Below are 21,434 nucleotides of genomic sequence, written 5' to 3'. Positions count from 1 at the left end.
CTCCTGCAAGCCAATGACCTAGAGGGCACTTCCAACTTCCCTCATGCTATATCTATAATAGTAAGCTTACAAAGTAAACATACTCAGTTTTACACGTGTCATAATTGTGATCTGATATCTTCATATTTAATGGAAGTTTAAAGTGCATGTGGCTATTTAGGGTTGGGGCTTCTTTTAAAGTTGTGTGATATATTACAAACATCGTGTAGTTTCACAGCAGGTAGTAAGGTGGACCCTAGACCTTGTCGTGTCATGGAGCCTGTATAAACTTTACCTTACTCTATAATCTCATTCTTCTTTCTATCTCCTGCTAAGAGACTGAGAGATCAAGTCCTACAAGAGGGGCTAAGTTGTATTACAATTCAGTGAGGTGATGCACAGAGATCCCATAACCTAGCTCATGGCACATAGAAAGTGATACATGGACATTAGTTGCTCTTACTTTTGTCATTATTGGGAGAGGTATTTGTCTTTGCAATATGGTAGACACTGTGCTGGGTTGTTCATAATTATTATCACATCTATATCTCAGAAGGTCCATAAGAAATAGGTGCATCAGTTCTAGATAAAGAAATGGGGGGCAGAGTTCAGGAAGATGAACGAGAGAGTGAAGGGCAGAGACAGCATGTAAGCCAGGGTGTCCCAGCACTGGAGTCCTTTCTTTCACATCTCTTGCTGATTTCTGTGCTTCCAAAAGAGGCTAAGCAAAGTTTAGTATGAGGGGACCTTAGAAAAATAGTCTTCTGTTCACCCTCCAGTTTCTAGCTTTTATATTTAAGTGAATTGATCAACAAGCTGGTGTTCATATTAAATGTACTTATATGCGTACCTGCATGTATGTATTTATCCGTACATATCTTTTTCCCATCTAAAGGCAAGTATATTTTTGTTAAAGCAAATTCCCACATCTCTAAGTATATTTTCCTGGAATTTCGTTATACAGTTGGAAATCTGTTCACTGAATATTCTGGCCACAAGATTTAACAAACATCCCATTCAAACAACAACAGGACTGAAAACAACAACTACTTAAGTAGCAAATTTAACAAATTTGGATTTAATATATTTTGAGTTAACAGTTCACTGATGTAAATCCTAGACATTTGATTTGAAACAAAACGTAAGAGTCTATAGCAGTTTTCAAACCTTTCTGCACATTAGAATTGCCTGCACAGCTTTAAGACAGTAATGACCACAACAGCATCAGTAACTACCCCATGCCTGGGATTCCCTTCCAAGAAAGTCAACTGGTCAGAGAACTGGTATTGTTTAAAAACTCCCCAGGTGACTCTGTTCGGCAGCCATGGCTGAGATTTTGGTCTAAAGAATGAGCAGGAACACCCAACTGAACAAGCCAATTGCTGAAATGAATTGAGTACACAGGAATTAAAAAAGTCAATGCCTGCATTTGTCCAGCTTCCTCTAAAGAATCTTGCTTTGAACTTGAACCCACTTGAGAGGCCAACCCCTTGCTCCAGAGCCACTTGTCTGAAGATTGGAAGCTGTTTCCTCATTCTCAGTCCACCTGGAGTCAGCAGTCATGGTTTCTACCTTCCTGAAACTGGTCTTACTAAGCCTCAATCAGTAATTCATGTCATATATATTAATATATAATCAATACACAATCTATTATATAATAATATAGTAACATAATCTAATCAGTGCATAATATACAAAAATCTTAATATATCAGAGATTTACCCAAAGACCTCCTCAACAGTGCTGTGAGCCATCAGCAGTGCTACTTAAGAACTGATATTTAGGAATTGATGAGATTATAGAGCCAAATAAAGATTTGGAGGTTACTTTGTGCTGTGCTTTTCAAGTTAGTTTTTTAAAAAAGCAACACGTCCCTTTGGACGTGTTTGGGAAGTCTATTTGAAATGTTAGTGTGTAGTAAGAGAGGGTGGAGCTGCTTTGCTTGAGTGATCGTGGTGATGGGGGACTGAATCTTGATTGCTCAGTTCTGTGTGCCTTTCAGTCTACCCACTCTTGGGGGATAGCCTTTGTAGATTTACTCAGACCCCTTGAAAATCATCCATCCAGTCTGGATCTCTTCCAGATAGAACATGGACATGCCTGCTGCCTTTCAGAAGTTTCTAGGTTTTGTAAATACAAATACCTATCCATGGTAAAATATTATAGCTCACAAGCTCACAAGCTCATATTTACATGTTTATTGCATGCCAGGCATCTTTTCCCCCAATAGTGCTGTAAGTGTGGCTATTATTACTCTTATTTTATGGATGGTGACAGAGAAGCAGGAGATACTATGTCACTGGCCAGTGTCCCACAGTCAGGTAGTATACTTAGGAGCTATGCTCTTAATCAGCAATACCCTGCTTGATATATACATGGTACACATATCATGTCTTCATGAAAATATGTTACATAACCAAAAGATCTAATTTAGAAATAGTAGCTCATCATGTCATTGCCACCAGAGATACAGTAGTAAGCCAAAAAGTGTCCCTGCCTTCATGGGCCCAGTTGAGAGACAGACAATACACCTAATAAAGAAATAGGATGATTAAGATAGGGAATGATGTTATTAAGAACATATGACAGGGTGGGGCCCCTGAGTGGCTCAGTCAGTTAAGAGGCTGACTCTTGGTTTCGGCTCAGGTCATAACCTTCGATCTCAAGGTCCTGGGATCGAGCCCCACGTTGGTCCATGCTCAGCAGGGATTCTGCTCATGGATTCTCTTCCTCCCTCTGCCTGTACTCCTCCACTTGATCATGCACTCTCTCTCTTTCTCTCTCAAATGAATGAATGAATGAATGAATGAATGATTTTTAAAAACAAAGAAGAAGGTACGACAGGGTAAAACCATAAGAATGGCTGTGGGGAGGTACATTCAGCTTCCAATAGACTTACTAGAACTCACTGCTCAAAGGGTGGTCGGCAGCCTAGGAGCATTGGTGTCACTTGAGAGATGGTTAGGAAGGCAGAGTCTCAGGAACTACCTCAAACCTACCCTATAATCAGAATCTGTACTTTAACAAGCTCTCCAGGTGATTCATGTGCACATAAAAGTTTGAGAAGCACTGAAATAGCAGACACCAAGTTTCTGTTGCTAGTGGCTGGGATTCACTCTTTCTCTCCCTTCCATTCTCTCTCTCTCTGTCTCCCTCTCTCTCTCTCACACACACACTGAGTAAATGGATGTAAGTGGAAAATAAAGACTTTGCATTTTGAAATATAATATAAAAACATTCCCACTTTTATTGGCAGCATATTCTCAGGAACTTCATCATTTAAAAACAGTATTTTCTCATAGGACTAATGATATAATTGGGGGTTATACTGCTGATTCACCATGAAATGATTCATTGCACTGACCAAAACATCATAAAAGAAGAGCTATAAGTAAGATTTCTACATCCTCTTTTGAAATGCACAATTTAATGCTTCAACTCCAATAAAACAAATCAAAATATACTGTGAGGTTAATTACATAAGGAACTTTAAAATTTGCTGCAAAAATATGTACAGTATATAAAAATGCAACCTCAGTGTAAATTTGCTTTAAATTAGTATGGCAATTACAAGCATTATTTAAACATTTAATTAAATAATTGTCTTTGCATTTTGAAGGGAAGATTCACAATTATCCGGGTCACTTAATAAACCATCTGATTTTATTTAACCTTTCTCTCTGAGGAAAGTTCCCTTTAACAAGTACCTCTCAGAATCATCCCAATCACCTTACAGCTTTAAGAAATTACTGCTCAGAATATTGAGGTATTATTTCAGTAAAGGGTATGGCACGTTTCTCCCTAAAATCATTTAGAAAACTGAAAACTACCCAACATTCCCCTACTTTGCACTGCCCTTCTCATTTTCCTGAGAAAATTTCTTGCACAGAGAAATTCAAACGGAAGTCACTGGGCAAAAGGAAGTATCAAAGTACTCAAGTCCTTTGAAAGCCAGCTGAAGGGTCATTGGTGAGGGCGACCAACTCATCCCAGTTTGCCTGGTACTTTCCCAGGCTTAGCTCTGGAAGTCTCAAATGCCAGGAACCCTCACAGTCCCTGGAAAACTGGAAGGGTTGGTCATTCTAGGTCACTAAGGATGAATCTGAAAAAATGAGTCTCAACATAATTATCACAAAATTGTGAGCTCAGTATTGTACTTTATTTTGCTCCTTTTTTTAAAAAAAGATTTTTACTTATTTATTTGACAGAGGGAGCACAAGCAAGGGGAGCAGCAGGCAGAGGGAGAGGGAGAAGCAGACCCCCTGCTGAATTGGGGGGTGGGGGACAGGGAGGGTGGAGCTGGATCCCAGGACCCAGGGATCATGACCTGAGCTGAAGGCAGATGCTTAACCAACTGAGCCATCCAGGCTCCCCTCTTTTGCTACTTTCAATGTAAACTCCAAAAGATAGTTAACACAATATTGAATAGTATCAGATGTTAATTCAATAGCATCAAATGAATGGGACAGATATTTGGTGAAAGGATACATAGAAATTACCATACCCTTCTCGTTTTTCTCAACAGCATGAGACAAGGTGAAGAAAAGAAAGCAGAAAAACAGATGTAACTTTCACTATTCACTAGACCACTGAGCTCCAAAATAAAGGTAAATGGAGAAAATATTAGTTTCTATTTTGTTTTAAAGATTCATTTGTTTATTTATGATAGACATAGAGAGAGATTGAGAGAGAGAGAGAGAGAGAGGCAGAGACACAGGAGGAGGGAGAAGCAGGCTCCATGCCAGGAGCCTGACGTGGGACTCGATCCCGGGACTCCAGGATCGTGCCCTGGACCAAAGGCAGGTGCTAAACCACTGAGCCACCCAGGGATCCCCTAGAGTTTCTATTTTTATTTAATTTTACTAATACTGAAAAATTAAAAAAAAAAAACCTTAAAAACACATAAACTAAGCTTTACTGCTATGTAATATGCATAATAATACTACTGTCTTCAGTGGTCAGGAAGTCCAGGAATGTGTGCTACTGGGAGGAAAGAAGGGTCAACAGCGTTTCTTTCCACCATTGGTCTATTTTTGAGAATTTGGGGACATATTATCACTTACATGCTATGGGAAGTCATTTTTCTGTTAATTTATAAAAATAAGACCTTCAAATATAGAGTAATACATTGTATTTGAGATGGAGTGTATCAAGCAGCGTTTGTTGAATAACAAACCACTTCAAAACGTAGTGGTTTAAAACAGCAACCTTTATTCTTTCTCATGATTCTGTGGGTAGGCTGAGTGGTTCTTCTGGTCTGAGCTGACTCATATGGAGTTGCATGGTTTAGGATATCTTCACCTACAAGCTGGCAGGCTGCGGAGTGGGGCAGCTCAGCTGGGATGATCCATCTCTGCTCTACATGGTCTCTCTCCTCTGGCAGATTAGTTTGTACATCTCATAATCAGTGAAGAGTAAAGAGCAGAAAAGAGGGAGGAAGCTCAGTGCACAAGCACTTTTTAAGCCTTTGCTTACATCATCTTTGCTAATCGCCTACTGGCCAAAGCAAGTCATATGGCCAAGTCCAGCTTCAAAGGTTAGAGAAAAATATTTTGCCTTTCGATGGGAAATTCTGCAAAACCACACTACAGGGATGGTCAGAATTTATGTCTACTTGGCAAGCAATCACAGAGGTGGAACTATTAAATCATGAAAATATTTTGTAATGCAGAGTAGTTCCTGCCTTAATTTCAACCAAAGTAGTTACAAGATGCATTAAAAGATAGCATGCATCATACAAACAAGACAGATTTGCTCACTTTTCTTGTAAAGATAAACCATTGTTAGAACCATGCTGTATAGCACATGTTTTTGTTTTTATTTATTCATGAGAGACATAGAGAGAGAGAGAGAGAGAGAGAGAGGCAGAGACACAGGCAGAGGGAGAAGCAGGCTCCACGCAGGGAGCCCCATGCAGGACTCGACCCCAGGACTCCAGGATCACGCCCCGGGCCAAAGGCAGGTGCCAAACCGCTGAGCCACCCAGGGATCCCCCAGCACATATATTTTTTTAAAAGATTGTATTTGCCTATTCATGAGAGACACACACACAGAGAGGCAGAGACATAGGCAGAGGGAGAAGCAAGCCCCTCCAGGGGTGCCCAATGCAGGGCTCAATCCTGGGATCACACCCTGAGCCAAAGCCATATGCTCAAACCACGGAGCTGCCCAGGCATCCCATATAGCACACACTTTTGACAAATAAACACACTTACTTTGTCCCTTCGAAGCAAGTATGACATCTCAACCATAACAAAGCACCTATTTTTCAAGAAACTTGTGGTATGTAAAAAGCCTTTTGAAACAGTTGTTTAAAAATACTTCCAATGTGAAATTATTTTATTCCAAGAATGGATATTGACATCGTGCAAGTAAATCTAAGATATATTCATCACTTAGTGTTGTGCCCAAGATTACGCATCCAGGAAACCACCAAGGAGCCGACACCGATGCAAACACACGAGGGTTTATTTACAAGCTCGAGCTTGGGCCCAAGTATACCTGACACAGCAGAGCAGGGACTTGGACCCCGAGGTGGGTTTCTGCTGAGTTTTATGGGCTGGTCTAGGGGACATCCAGAAGGGGGGGAGGAATTTCTCAAGTTCTGTTTACATTCTGATATGGGGCTTGCAAGGGCATGATATGGGGCTCTCAAGGGCATTGAGCTCTGTTCTCATTCTAATATGGGGCTTTCTAGGGTTTTAAGCTGTAAACTGTTTTTTTCCTGTAACTGAAGTAATGTAAATTTCAGCTGTTATTCCCAGGGGCCTGGGATGGCTGTACTTGTGCTAACGCTGACCTGAACGTGGAATGGCCTTAATTTTCTCGGCCTCCACAGTTAGCATTGTGCTTCTCAAAATTTACATTCTTGTGGATATACTAAGAGGAGCAGATTAACACAAAATAGATATGGTCTGACCAGAGCAACTTTGAGATAAGTGCTTATTGTTATTTTGGGCTGCTATTGTTTACAGGAATTTGTTATACAGCAACAGATACATAATACAAAGTTAATTGGTTATTGTTTTTTAAAGCCATGCTTCCGGTGATTATTTTCTTCATATCAAGCATCTTAATGTTCACGTGTTAATAATAAACTGTTTCAAAATAACTCTTTGCTCTGTTATGTTTCACTGTTTGTTTGATATAAACGGTCCTCAGATATCTCAATAGGACCAAGAGCTTTGCAGTTTCCATATGCCAGATAATGTAAACGACAGGGCTTAGATTAAACATTTAATTAAGACACAAGTAGCTTTCCTTTAGGCATATTAAAAGTGTCATTAGAAAAATGGCAAAAGACTTAAACTTAGCATGACTACAAATTATTGAATTTATATTTTTAGTGAAAACTTCTAAGTTTTTTTTAAAAAAGGATTTAGTTTATTTTACAGAGAGAGCGGCGGCGGGGGGGGGGGGGGCAAAGGGAGAGGGAGAGAGTCTCAAGCAGACTCCCTGCTGAGCACTGCACCAGGCTGGATCCCACCACTCTGAGACCACGACCTGAGCTGAAACCAAGAGTCAGATGCTTTAACTGACTATGCCACTCAGGTACTCTACTTCTAAAGGTTTTCCCAATTCTCAGTTTTTGAATTGATTGTTTCAGTTAAAACCTCTAAATTATTTATGGCTATGTCTTACTGGAAGCCTTAATTTCTAGAAATTATTTATATAATGAATAAATAGCTGCCATTTTTGAGCACTTAATGATTGTGCTGAGCCCTTTCTGTTCATCCCTTCATTTAGATTAGAAGAATTAGAAGAGCTTGACCTACATAAAGGAAGGCAATCACCAGCAATAGATTTTATCCAGAAAGCAGGACCAAAAACAAAGAGTAAAAGAGAGAAATACAAAATGACATTACTTTCTTCTTGATGGTTCTTTGAAGAGCATTCATAAGCCTTCATTAAAATATTTCTTTTTAAAAAAAGATTTTATTTATTTGAGAAAGAGAGAACGAGAGAGAGAGAGAGAGAGAGAGAGAAAGAGCATGAGTTGGGGGAGGAATAGAGAGAGAGGGAGAAGAAGATTCCGGACTGAGCCGAGAGTCTGACTTGGGGTTGGGACCCAATCCTGGGACTCTGGGATCATGACCTGAGCTGAAGGCGGATGATTAACTGACTGAACCACCCAGGTGCCCCTAAAATATTTCTTTTTATTCTATATTTCATTTTTCTTATTGATACAATTAAAACATTTTGTCATTTAACTACCATCCCATTAAATTTAAAAAATATTTCACCTTAAAAAGTAGTAATTTGTAGTTTAAGTTTTAAAAATTATAGTGTTAATATTTTTAAATACACAATGGAAACTTAAGGGTTTTTTTTTAGCATAGTAGATAATAAAATTGGAGTTTGGTAATTAATATTAGGTTCATTAGTGAGCAACTTTATCATGAAAATAAAAGAATTATAAAAGATGAATCTACCTTTGAAAGTTTAAAGTACTATTTTATCTCTTTAATCACTTATATTTTTTCAATTGAATGCTTCTATTTTTAAAAGAGCTATAACTCTATGTTGAGTGTCATAATTGGCTAACAATCATTAGGTAATTTCTAAAGATTGAGACTGTTAACATCATTTTAACAAAAGTCTCCTAATTCTTAAAAATTTATTTTTATTTTTCTTTAAATTTATTTTTCATGTTGGATATTCTCAGAAGCATGTAGCACAGAGCCATTCATTTTTCCTGGGAAGGTTGGGGAAATTTCCAGTCAGGAGATGGTTTTTCAAGCTGGGTCTTAAAAGTAAGTAGTCAGAAAAAAAATAAGTAAATGGATGGCTTTGGGAATGGTGTTCTTAAGGGTGAGATAATAGCAGGTAGGAAAACAAAGAGTTTTCTCTATACTAGCAACAGACAACTAGAAAATAAAATTTAAAAACAATACCATTTCTAATGCCATCAACTATCATAATATGGTAAGAATAAGTGTAACAAAATGTGTGTTAGATAGTCGATATTTGTATCTTAATCTTATATTCTGTGATCTCACCAAATTCATTTACTAATTCTTGTAAGTTAAATTTTTTCTTACAATTTTCTACATAAAAACATATCAGCTGTTTAAATATAAAGTTTTGGTTCTATCCATTTGTCATTCTGTTTATTTATTTTTCTTGTCCTAGTGAACTGGCTATTACCTCCAATATATTGTAAACTACAAAAACATTGCTGAGAGAAACTGAAATACATCTAAGTAAATGATGAACTATGTCATATTTGTACATTGGAAGACTCAAGATTGTTAAAATATCAATTCCCCAAATGATTGTAATTAGAAAGAGAGAGCAGGGAGGAGGACATGGGTATACATTTGTCACAACTCACAGAACTATACACTTAAAATCTGTGCAGTTAATTGTATATAGATTATATTGCTAGACAGTTAATTAAATGAAATCAAATCCAACTGAGAGATTGAAAGGCAAGCCACGGGATGAGAGAAAACTGACAAGGACATGCATCCTAAATATATATTTAAAAAAAGTCTTCCTAGAACTCATTAAGAAAATACAGATAATAAAATAGAAAGTGGCAAAAGACTCAAGCAAGACCTCACATAACAGAATTTTGAAACGGCTGATACATTTATTAGATGAGGTTTAACATCATGGAAATGCAAATTAAAACCATAAAGAAATAGTACATATTACCAGAATGGAAAAACTTTAAAAATTGATGATGCCAAATGTTTTGGTAGATGTGAAACAACTGGAACTCTCATTACCAGTAGCAGGAAGGTAAACTCAATAACCATTTTGGAGAGTTGTTGGGTAGTATCTCCTAATGCTGAACCTCTGCATACCCTTTGTATGTGTGTTTTTTAAAAATACCCTTTGGCCTAGCAATCCCACTCCTAGTTTTATATCCAATACAAATGTGTGGGTAAGCTCACCAGAAAACATTTACAGGTATATTCAGAGCAAGTTTATCCATAGTAGCCCAAAACTGGAAATAATCCACATGCCTACCAACAGTAAAATAGATGCATACATTGTGGTACATTCTTCATACACAGCAATGAGATGTGCATATGATTCCTACTCCTAAAAACAGAGATGAATTTTGCAAAAATAATGCAGAGCTAAAGAAGCCAGATACAAGATCATAGACTGCATAATTCAACTTATATAGAAGTTTACAAAATAGGCACAACTAATTTGCTGTGTGAGGTTTTAGAATAGTGGTTATTTTGGGGGGAAATGGGTAGTTATTTAGAGACAATATCAAGGAGTCATCTGGGAAATGGAAAAATTCTTACATTGATCTAGATGCTGGTTAAACAGGTGTATTTTCACTTTGTTCAAATTTTTAAATTGTCCACTTATGATTTGTGCATTTTTCTATTTGTATGGTTTGTTTCAATAAAAAGTTTACATTACATTAAAATAAAAGGACTAATGAAGGCCCAAGGCAGTGAGAATAGACGTGAAGGGGAAAACTACTTGATATTAAGGATAATTCAGAGGTGAAATCCACAGGCTTTGGTGATTGGTTTTGAGGAAGCCAGAGGTAAATGATGGGGACAAGATAGTCTGGAAAAAGGCAGTTGATACCATTTATGGAGATTGAAATATCAATAGTGGAGGAATTTGAGGTGAGGAGTAAGAGGGGGTATTGTGGGTAGTATGATAATATGATGCAAGTACTGAGCTAAGAAACTCTGAGAACACGAAGATGCCAGGAGGTCATTGAAAGTACAGGTCTAAAGCTTAGAAAGAGGTCAGGGATAGTGATATTTTTACCATTATCATAGGAGATATTTAAGCCATTCTTTTTATGGATTTCATCTTGACTTCATTCTACAATTTAATGTATATAAATTTTATCTCTGACATTTCTGATTGCTCCTTCCTTATATACAACCTCATATGTTTGTGTATTGGTTGGGTGGAGGTTTCTTACTTTACCTGGCTTCCTGAATAAAAACTTTTAATTGTTTTGAATATGATTTTAGGTATTGTCTCCTTATTTTGACAACATTTATGGTTGTGCAGTCAGTCCACTTGAAATTTGTTTTGTGTTCTACAGTTAAAATGCTTTTTTCTGTGCTTGAGACTTTTTGAGTTTCTTAGATGTATATGTTTCTGGTTTTCATCAAATTTGGAAAATTTTTATTGTTTTTTCTTTCCCTTTCTTCAGGATATCCAATTACATGAATGTTAGGCTGCTGAGGTCCCACAGTTAACTGATGCTCTGTTTATTTCTTTTCCCAGTGGGTTATTCCATTTCATTTTGGATTGCTTCTGTTGCTGTGTCCTCAAATTAACTACTTGTTTCTTCTCATTGTCCAATCTGATGCTAATGCCATCCCGCTGATGGAATTTTAATTAAGACATCATTTTTTTTTCTAGAAGTTGGATTTGGATCATATCAATAAGTCACATCTCCACTTACAACATATAATTTTCCCTCTATCTTCTTGGACATACAGAATATAGTTACAATAACAGTTTTAATGTCCTTATCTACTAATTCTATCATTTGTATCCCTATCATTTCTGGATGTTTTTCTATTGATTGGTTTTTCTTTCATTACCGGTGTCCTATTTTCTGCTTCTATATATACCTGGTAATATTTGATTGGATGTCACTCACTGTGAGTATTACCTGTTGGGGTGCTGGATATCTTTTATTCTCATAAATATTCTTGAGTTTTATTGAGATGCAGCTATGAAAATAGTATGATTGTTTCAAGGCTTACTTCTAAGCTTCGTTGAATGAGACCAGAGCACCCTTTAGTTTAGGGCCACTTTTGCCCCCCTACTGAAGTAATTATCTTCTGATTATTCTGCTCAATACCTCATGGATGATGAGATTTTTCCACCCTGGCTTGTAGAGACCTGAACTATTCCCAGGCTTTATGAGCCGCCAGTATTTGCTCCCTCTGCTCCTTTTGAGTGGTTCTTTCCCTGTCCTCCAGCATTTTCCTCACAGACATGCATTGATCATTATTAAACTGAGGACTGAGGGGGGCCCTCTGCAGATTGCTAGAGTTCTCTCTTTGTGTAGCTCCCTCTCTGGAGCATTCTGCTCTGTGAATTCCAATTGCCTTGGTTTCTCTAGACTAACGGTGTCTGCCCTATCTCCATCTCCTCAAGTTGACCACTAGGCTCCACCTGGGTTCCCTCCCTCCGGGCAGTAGTCTGGAACACTCATAGGACTCAGCTCCCCTCTCTCAGGGAGCATTGACCTATGTTGTCAGAATCTAATGTCTAAAAGCCATTGTTTCATATTGTTTTCTGATTTGGGGGGCTGTTTCTGGTGAGAGGGTAATTGTCCCTGTTACTCCATCTTGGTCATAAGCAGAAGTCCAGATGTCTTTTCCTGCAAACATTTTTTTCCCCTTTCTTATAAAAGAATGTAGAGAGTAACTTGTCTCAACCTTTTCCATTGACAGTCTCATAAATCTTACCGTTTTCTATTTATGAATAGGTAGTAGACAGGCCACACCTGCATGACTTTCTTCCCTAGGGAACCAAAGGAAGCATGACTTACCTTTCTAGTATCTGCTATCATTGAATTCTATCTGTGTGACTGATACTATTTCTTGAAAGAAAGTTTAGTTATAGCTCTCCTTTCTCTTTTTTTTTAAAATGTCTTCTTCAGCGTTTCTAATGCTATCTGATCAAAATAATGAATTTATACGGATGACTGTTCATTGCCAGTGGCCAAGAGTACAGATGTTAACATTGATCAAAGTTGGATGTGAGTCCTGGCTCAACTACCAAATAACATTCCTTGAGCTCTTTCCACCTGGCCAGAAACTATGATAAGGGTCTTTATATATACTGGCTCACTAAATTCTCAGGACAACCTCATCTACTACCAAAGTTGGTACTATTGTTACAATTTATAGTATGACGACCAACACCAGAAGTCAGAATGCTGGGGTTGAATCTTGGTATTACCCCTAAATAACTTTGTATTGATGGGTAAGTTCTTTAACTTCTCCAAGCCTTGGATTCCTCATCTCTGGAGGGAAGTAATAGTTTTTCTCTCACAGGGTTACTGTGAAGATTACAAGAGAAGAAATATGTGAGGGAGCACCTGGGTGGTGCAGTTGGTTAAGCATCAGCTTTTGGCTCAGGTCATGATCCCAGGGTCCTGGGATTGAGCCCCATGATGGGCTCCCTGTTCAGTGAGGAGCCTGCTTCTTCCTCTTCCTCCGCCAGTCCCCCTGCTTCTTCACTCTCTCTTTCTCTCTCTCTGTCAAATAAATAAACAAAATCTTTTTAAAAAAAATGCATGAGGTGTTCAGCATAGGGTTTGCTGCCCATAAGTGCTTTTGAAAAAAGGTGACTAGTTGCATTATTTTTCTGGGAAACACTGAGAATAAAAAGAATGCAGCTTTATAGCATTCTTTTTGGGAACTTGACTTTTGGGAACTTGATAAAGCAGCCAGGAGAATGCATCTCCTAGACCTTCCACTGCAAGGCACAGTTGTAATTGACTGAGGGTCACAGCAGCTAAACTTTGAAATTCAATGGTATCTTTGTTCAAGTCCACACTTCTCATGGGCTGCTCCCGGGCAGTGATGGAATGCAGTGGGGGATACTAAGGCAGAACCATTCATGTAGCCACAGGACTCCTACCAGTGTCAGAACAGACTCAAGGACTTCCTGGTGGTTTCGCTGACCCTTCATTAGCCTGCACCCCATTTCGAGGACACTTCATGCAACCTCCTTCCCCTCTCTCCTTCACTTGAGGTCAGACTTGTATTGGAGTCTTACAGTTCTGTCAGTCTTTTCTGGCTCCCTCCCTACTTCCTTTCACATCGGCACTCCTCCTAATCAAATGTTTAATCCTGTCTGGGTGTCTGCCTTTTGGAGGACCTGGCCTAACACACTTGAGTTCTTGTTTGGTTTACCCTGGTAATTATGCTAATCACAACTTGCAGAGAGTTCTTCCTGGCGCCAATCTCAGGGGAAATGATGATTACCACTGTTCTCAGAAGTCTCCGTCTCCATTTCTCCAGCAGTTCCTTTTTGACCTCATTAGATTTCCCACCATATTTGAACATGAGAGCCCCCTGCCCCTTCTCTAGTTTCTGTCTTGCCGGTGATGGTTAGTAGATCAGTCTTCAGCCACACCCTTTTCTCTCTCTGCTCCTGGAAACCTCGAGTCACCATCTCTCACCAGTATTGTTCAGTAAGGTCTGTTTCAAATATCTTTGCACTGTCTCAATACCTACTGGAGTCTGCTATGGAAGATGTGCAAGCAGATACTTTTTATAGAACAGAACGGAGGGCATCTTTATAGAACTAAGGACATTATACACAATGGAATTTTACCTGTTTTGGTGATTCCTTCCTATAATTGTACATTCTATATTAGCTTCCATGAACTTAAATACTCACTGTGTGTAATATTGGGCAAACTCTTCATCATGAAATAGGGATGGGCATATATGTCCCATTTGGTCATTGTGAAGATTATATTGATAATATCTAGCCCTGTGCCCAGCATTCATCAAATGTTGGTTTGTTCCTCTACCTAGGTGACTCAATCTAAGATAGCTCTTGGTTGTTTCAAGGAGAATTAAATGAAAATGTTCACAGATGAGAAGGAGATACAGAGAGGGTGGTAAGACAAGACTTGAACTCAGATCTTCTGTCCCCGGAGCCTTCCCTAATACCAGTCATTAATTATAAAGTAAGACCAAAAGTATCCTTAGTTCTGTCTTAGGTCAGGCTCCCCAGAAGCAGCCTTTGAGACACAGGTTCACATGCCCATGATTTACTTATTATTTATGATTTCTTCCTTGGGGAAGCCAGGAAGGAAATAGAGGAAGAAGGAGAGGGAAGGGGAGGGAGCCCTACAGAAGGTAGACTTAGCATGATCTCACAGGGTAACTTGGAGAAAAACTTAGGCTGACCTGAGGCAAGGGAGTTGGCTTTTATATTTCTGAGCCCACCAACAACCATCAACTAGGGCAGGTTGATTCCCAGGCATTTCTGGATCTGTGCATGTGGTGGAGGTGTGGGGGGCGGGGAGTAGCTTCAGCAGACTGAAAAGTCTTCTAGAGAAGAGCTGCAGGTGCTGGCCATTGGGAGGAGAAGCACATGAAAGGATAGAGGGACACAAAAATGGTCAAAGGGGTCTGAAGGGCTAGATAGGAACACCGACATGGTCCACTGTAACCCCAGCTTTCTCCTTGTCAAGCTGTTCCCATGGTTTTATTTTCACTTTAGAAGATGCTCATCTCAAAGCACACATACATTCTCTCTTCTGAAACCTAGCATTATGCTAGTTAATCACTAAAATTTAAATTTAAATTAGGGTAAAGAGTTCTTGGGTAGTTTCACATGGATACATGATTAGCCTTCCCATGACATTAAGTGCAAAACTACAAAATCCAAGGTAGTTGGATTTCTCATCTTTCTCTTCTGCTCTCTAGTCCCTTCTCAGAATCAGCAAGTTCGGTGCTGGCAGGACCTGATCTCTGCTTTTCCATTGCTTTTAATTTTGACTACATGTCTAAAATACTCTTGGCTTCCATTACAATAAAGCTGATTATTTATACAACTTATACTATGTGTTGTTGTAAATACTGTCTGTATATTAACTTATGTAATGTTTACAACTAGGCTAGTGAAGCATATTAGCATAATCCTCATTTATGGTTGAGGAAACAAGCCCAAATAGTAAAGTAGTAGAACTGGATTTAAGGAATCTGGCTCTAGAGCCCATGCTTGTCACCACTATGCTGAAATGCCTCTCCAAGAGGACGGAATTCCCTCCCAGAGCAGCCTATGTTAATTTGTGTTCCATCCACGTTCTTATCAATGACTCCCTGCCAGCTTGAATTGGACTAATAAGTACCCAAGACTAATATAAACACTTAGTCTCTGGACCTGTTGATTTAGATAGCAGCTTCTATTTTAGGCCATCCCTGGCTTGTTCTGTGGTCCCTCCCAGCAGGACTCTGGCCAGAGAGGCCAAGATTTTGCCGTGTTTGACCATTACAGGTAAAAGTGATTTAAAAAAATCCCCTAAAAGTCATACTGCAAGAGAAAGTTGACAGGCAAATTTTGTAGAAATTTGTGAATAAGTATCAAAAATCATACTTAATAAAAAATAAAGGGTATCACTGCACATTGTTCAATATAAAGCCTTCAACAAGCATATAATTCAACATGATGGGACAATACTGAGATCCATGGATTCAAGTTTATTTATTTATCTGTATTTATTTGTGGGATCCGCAGGAAAACTGTTTCAGGTAGAAGAAAGGTCAAAGAACACAAAGAGCTGCGTGGCAACCTTTGCTAGCTTTTGTGCCAAAAATTCGACTTCCTTATTTTATAAATGGGATAATTTGTTTTACGTACCTTAGAGGGTAGTGTATCAAATGAAACAAAATCTATGAAAATGGTTTATAAATTATCAAGTATTAAATACTCACATATGTTTAGCATATTGACCAGGATCATGATAGATATATCCGAAACTCTCCTGCTGCTTGTACTTTTATTATATTTACTGTACTTTATTTTTCTACTAATAATGATGAATTTATAATTTCTCAGGATCTTCTTTTCTTTTTTTTTAAAGATTTAAAAAAATCTTTAAAAAAGATTCATTTTTTTAAAGATTTAAAAAATCTTTAAAAAATATTTATTTATTTATTTGAGAGAGAGAGAGAGAGAGAGAGAGCACTGCGCACACGCATAGATAGGCGCATGCGTGCCTGTGTCTGAGCAGGAGATGGGCAGGCGTAGACTCTCTGCTGAGTGTGGAACCTCAGGCTGACTTCCATGGGGGGCTGGATTCCAGGACACAAAGATTACGACCTGAGCTGAAGTCAGAGGCTTAACTGACTGAGCCACCCAGGCACCCCAGTGTAGATCTTATTCTCAACATCATATTTAAAGATGAATTTTTAATAAAAACCTTAATAGATACCACTGTTTCCAAAAGCTGTGCCAACTCTTCTCAATAATTCCAAATTAGTCTCTGTTGGTGTCCTACTGCTTAGCAGTCCTTATTCTTCTATTGCCCTCCCCGTCTTAAGACCCTCAAAGTGTCATGGCTCTCAGCTATAGCTTCCTATTCTAGATACCCTCTTCCATTTTCCCATCAAAATGTATTTGAACCTTATCTGCTGTATTTTTATAAATTTATTCTCTCTAGAGTGATTGTGATTGTCCTTGAATGTGGCTTAATGTTTTTGTCCTTCGAAAGGACTTTAACAGAGAACTTCTGAACATGCAAAACTTTCATCCCCAAAAATTAATCTCCGAGGGATTTCAGGCACCACATAGAGAAAAAAGGCAATGCCTGATTCGTCTGGATCTGATAACAGAAACATGGACTTTTGTCTTTTAAATAGACAGACTGTTGGAAATGTCTATGATTATTTTTGTTCCTTTCTATGGCACATCATGTGGTGCTTGCAAATGGCTTTATGCTTGACTTCTCATTGCTAAGGACAAAGAATCAAATTATGTTAGAGTTTGTTTTTAGAAACCCAAGCGGCACTTGTAGCTAATTAGAGATATGCCCTAGGTTTCCTTTTCTTGTTTATCCTGAGGGATATAAAAAAAATTCCCAATGGTATTTCTTCTGGAAATTGTATTTAGCCAGAAGGCAATTTTCTAGTGTTCTAATCAATTTAAATTGATGCTTTTAGAACCCTAACCTTAATATTAATTCTAAAGCTACCTTTTATTTAGGTAAACTTTTCAAATTATTAGTAGAAAGAAGATACCTCTTTTTACTAAATGGAATTCAACATCTCTTCATTCCTATTGCTTCACTGCATAGATGTGGATTTAACATATATTTCTTTATTTTGGTTGCATTAAGTGGATCTGCCTCTTTCAATTCATGTAATCTTTTAATTATGATGCAGATTTTTTATTATTCAGTTATAAAATGCATAATAACAGAGGAAGAATTTAAATGATTAGAATAATTCCATGTAATTTCTTATGCCCTCCCAGTGTTTTTGCAGAGCTTAAATCCATGAAATTGTTTTGAAAGATTTTAACTTCCTTTTTTTCCCCCATTTGGCAGATGTCCCATGTTTCAAAGAGCCATTTCCTGGAATTTTATCAGAGTATTTTTACTAGCTTCTCTACATCTCTGTTTTCTTATTTGTGACCTAGTTATATCTAAGAGGAGGTGGCAATCCTGAAGTCAATAATAATTCATAATTTCAGATTTTTTTTTTTTTGCCCTTCTGCTCTCAACACTATTATACTGTTATTGACTGCCATTCATTTGCCAGCTTTCAGGGTCATACATATGTGCAGCTTGGGTGTGTTGTTAACAATCCATTTGTTCCCACATAACCTAGGATGCATGTCTGCAGGGGTTCTCAGCACATGTGTTTAAACAGAATGATATGGGGTCGAAGCCTTGAGATGAAGAAGGGGTATCAGTTGAGACTGCATTTGGCTTCATGTAATAGAAACTGAATTTCCAAAGCTTAACTGAATAGAGTTTTCTTTCTTTGAGATGATTAGAAAGTGAACCCCACAACCAGGAGCTGGTGAACTGCTCGCAGGAGCCACCAAGGACTTCAGCTTCCTTTTGGCTTCCTGTTCTGCTATCCTTAGCTTATGGTTTCAAGAGCTCCACCTCCAGTCTTTTGACGGGGGAGGGCAGAGTATAAAAGTGCATACCAGCTGATGTGGTCTTTTGTTATCAGGAAAGTTAGAGCTTTCCTGGAAGTTCCATAGAATGCATATTTGCTTATATCTGGTTGACCAGATGGCTCATGGAGTCTGGGATGGTGTTTTTAAGTGTTTTTGAGCACAACTAGAATTATGTTAGAAAAGAAGAAGGGGGATTGGGTAGACACCTAGGAGCATCTGCCAAAAAGGGGATTTAGGAAAAGGGAAGTGAGTGGGAATACACTGTTCCTGGTCTAACTAAAGGTCAGTCCTGAAGTCACTAATGAATATACAGAGCATTTCCAGGAAGTAGGTACCACCTGGACCAAGCCATGTTGGGCTTTACCTTATGAAAGTTCCCACATTCTAAACTTGCAAATCAGGAACCTGAACTGCTGATACATTGGCGTCAATCTGTCTTTCGGATGCACACTCACCCAAAGCTGCAGCGGCAGAAAGAAAACCGCAAAGATAATGTGTTAGCTTACGATGAGAATATTGCCAGCAAGTGTACCAAATGTTCGCCAACTGAATAATTTCAGGCAAATGTATGTGTAGCCAAATCATCGGAAAAAAATCAAAGAGGGATGTGAGTAGGGTGACCTTGATGGCTGATCTAGTGGAACCAAACCACAGTAGTCTGTGGTTCCTCTCTTCCCAATGTCCTCAGGACTAAAATAGTACTCAGGAAGAAAATATGTATCCTTGGCCACTGCACCCTCCCCCTGGGCAGCACAAGAGATGTGTGTCTGTGTTTATGCTTCTGGTTCTCCCTTTTCTTGGCTTCAGATTTTGAAGAACTCCTCCTTTTGACTTTCCTTATATGTGTACATATGTTCACTCTGGCTACCCCCAAGTCTTGGCCTGGTGAATCAGTCAGGGAACTGGCAAGAAACATATGGGTCTACTTACTAGGGTGAGGACAGGTAACCCGCCAAGGGACAGTGATGCACCCTGGGGCTAACCCAGATGGGGAGGTATAGCTCTCAGTCCTAGAAGGATGCTGCTTTGGCTGTAGCTCTAGGTGATAGTTACCTGACAAAAGTGCAAGTTTTTGGTAAAAGGAAAATGACTACAGCCAAACTATGGTCTGACAGAGAAACAGCTATGTTCCTGGTAATGACCCCCATTATCCAAATAAAGCCAGAAGTGAGGGAGCCAGGGAACCCATGGATTCTGTGTCTATAGACCTTTGTCCTGCAGCACAGAGCAGGGTGCAGAAGGCCAGAGGGACTCTGGAGTGGCCAGCAGTGGAAATCTAGCAACCCCAAGTGATGGTTCTCTTTGTGGTAATATGCCTATCTGTCCTCTGATCCAACAGCTCTTTTTCTAGCTTTTAAATCTTGGAGGTCAGACATCATTCTACTCCATCTCCAAAGTATTTCCTACCTACAGCAGCCCAGTCCAGGGAACAGGTTGTTGAAATGGTGTGTGTGTGTGTGTGTGTGTGTGTGTAAGAGGTAGGGTGGGGTCCTCACAGCCTGTACTCATTTTCTCTTCTCAAGGATTTCAGTACTTCTTTTTCTAACTGTGGTCACTTGAGCCCAATCCCAGTTAGCTCAGTATTGAGTGATCAGGTTTCCTTTTTGACCTGGCTGTTAGAAAGCTACAGAAGATTGTGTAGCTCATCTTTATCAAGGATATATACACATTTCTCGTAGTGGCACATGAGTACATTTAGGTCAGGGCTTCTCAACCTTGGCATTATTGACATTTGGGGCCAGAGAATTCTTTGTGAATGGGGGATATAGTATGCTTATTCACAAAGTGTTTTATCCATGGGGACTGTCTTGTGCATTGTAGGAATGTTTACAGCATCTCTGGTCTCTATCTACTCGATATCTGTAGCTCCCCCTCCCCTCCTTATCAACACCCTATTTTCTGGGGAGGCAAAATTGGCCTCTGTTGACACCACTGCTCTAGGTGAAAAAACAGGTATAGGCCAGAGGTGAGTTAAAATACAGTGCCTCTCCTGATTGTGTCACTTTCAGTAAATATATTTATATACTCACACATGTATTTTATATGTATATTTATATATGTGATATTACATAATTTTGAGAACATTTTTATTAAAACAAATATATTATGGAGTAGAATTTAATACGTGCATCAATTTTTCATTAAAGATCAAGAGCTGCAGGCTATATAATCGTTGTTGTAAACATCAACAAATACATGTAACAAAGCTATCAGGCTGGATTTTTCTGCTCTTTGCAGACATGTGACCTTGGCTGAAGGCTCTGTATGTGCCGTTTCTGACTCAGCAACAAGCAGAAATATCACTGGCTCCACAGAAAGGCACTTGCATCAAATATTTAGTAACTTTAGTAATTTTATTTATTATATAATAAATACAATGTCTAGCATTAGCTTCTGAGAGAATAACTTGTTCTTTACTTCAATAAATATATGCAAAGGAGTGAGGGAAATTTGAGGTATAACTAAGCTGTAATTGGGAGAAATTTTAAGTGTCAGATCAGGCTTAAAATTAAAGTCTCTTCTATATATTTTGTTTTATGGATCTGAACTTCCCTCTCACCCCTGATCATTGGGGTTGTGATTCCTTTTACAAATTTAACTACATTTTCAGGCTCTATTCCACCCTGATATATTTTCTTTAGCCAAGCTACTTGAAAACTTAAGCAGCTTAAAATGATCATTTTGATTTCTTATAATTTTATGGGTCGACTGGGTTCAGTTGTGAGCTTCTTTTGGTTGGGGTTGCAATCATATAAACTTCACTACATCAGAACATCAAGACGGCTCACTGACAGGATGCATTTGATGCTGACTACCGGTGGGCTGCTCTGCTGGGGCTACTG

General features: G+C 38.7%; 1 protein-coding gene across 2 annotated transcripts in view; it reads left to right on the top strand.

Moving 5' to 3' along the window:
• The window catches only part of BACH1 (BTB domain and CNC homolog 1), a 131,522-nt gene that overhangs the window by 63,808 nt on the left and 46,280 nt on the right, over nucleotides 1–21,434 (top strand). Inside the window, exon 2 of one of the 2 annotated variants that reach the window (XM_025985416.2) lies at nucleotides 4,505–4,586. The exons of the other annotated variant lie outside the window; for it this stretch is intronic. The gene's annotated coding sequence lies outside the window, so the exon portion shown is untranslated. The remainder of the gene's footprint in view (nucleotides 1–4,504; nucleotides 4,587–21,434) is intronic. 2 annotated transcript variants of the gene reach the window in all.

This window comes from Vulpes vulpes, chromosome 15, assembly GCF_048418805.1.
Source record: "Vulpes vulpes isolate BD-2025 chromosome 15, VulVul3, whole genome shotgun sequence".
In the NCBI taxonomy this organism is placed as follows: domain Eukaryota; kingdom Metazoa; phylum Chordata; class Mammalia; order Carnivora; family Canidae; genus Vulpes; species Vulpes vulpes.
This window is presented reverse-complemented; position numbering and strand designations above follow the sequence as displayed.